Source organism: Myotis davidii, unplaced genomic scaffold (genome assembly GCF_000327345.1).
Source record: "Myotis davidii unplaced genomic scaffold, ASM32734v1 scaffold176, whole genome shotgun sequence".
NCBI classification, from domain to species: Eukaryota; Metazoa; Chordata; class Mammalia; order Chiroptera; family Vespertilionidae; genus Myotis; species Myotis davidii.
In genome coordinates this window covers 908,536-909,076 of record NW_006287911.1, presented here as the reverse complement: position 1 = coordinate 909,076, position 541 = coordinate 908,536, and the positions used below count along the sequence as shown (strand labels likewise).

The following is a 541-nucleotide window of genomic DNA, read 5'->3' as shown; positions in this document are numbered from 1 at the left end:
TTATATTGGCTGGGCCGCAAAAATATTCATTGTTGGCCATGAGTTTGACATGCTTGCTCTAAAGGAAATTTCTTATCCTGCCCCAGAGTGCTTCTCTTTCATTGGCTGCTTCTTTTCCTGTGGAATTTTGACTGTGTGTGTGGCAATTCATTGATAAATGGAGTTGGGTTATTTGTCTTACTATTCTCTGAAGCTTCTTGTTGTTTTTAATAGTTTCTTAGATATATAAAACATTTCAGGTTCTCTCAGACTCAGTCTTTCATATTCATTTATCAGCATCCAGACTCTTTCCTGATTAATCCCTATCTAAAAACACAGTTTTTTGTTCAGCATTCTCCCATATCACTCTAAAAATAGCTTATATTAATAGCCACTGGATAGTTTTGCTTATAGTGGCTCACAGGTATAACTAAAAGTATTAAGAAAAATCTTAGCCCTGAAGAAAGTTTCTTAAATATTTAATATCGAATTTCACTTATACTTTCTCAAAGGTATATATGTACTTGAGATAAAAATTAGAAGAGAATATATATATATATAT

At 32.2% G+C, this 541-nt stretch overlaps 1 protein-coding gene across 1 annotated transcript in view; it reads left to right on the top strand.

The window, feature by feature from the left end:
* The window catches only part of SRP54 (signal recognition particle 54kDa), a 48,717-nt gene that overhangs the window by 46,877 nt on the left and 1,299 nt on the right, over positions 1-541 (top strand). The window lies entirely within an intron of this gene.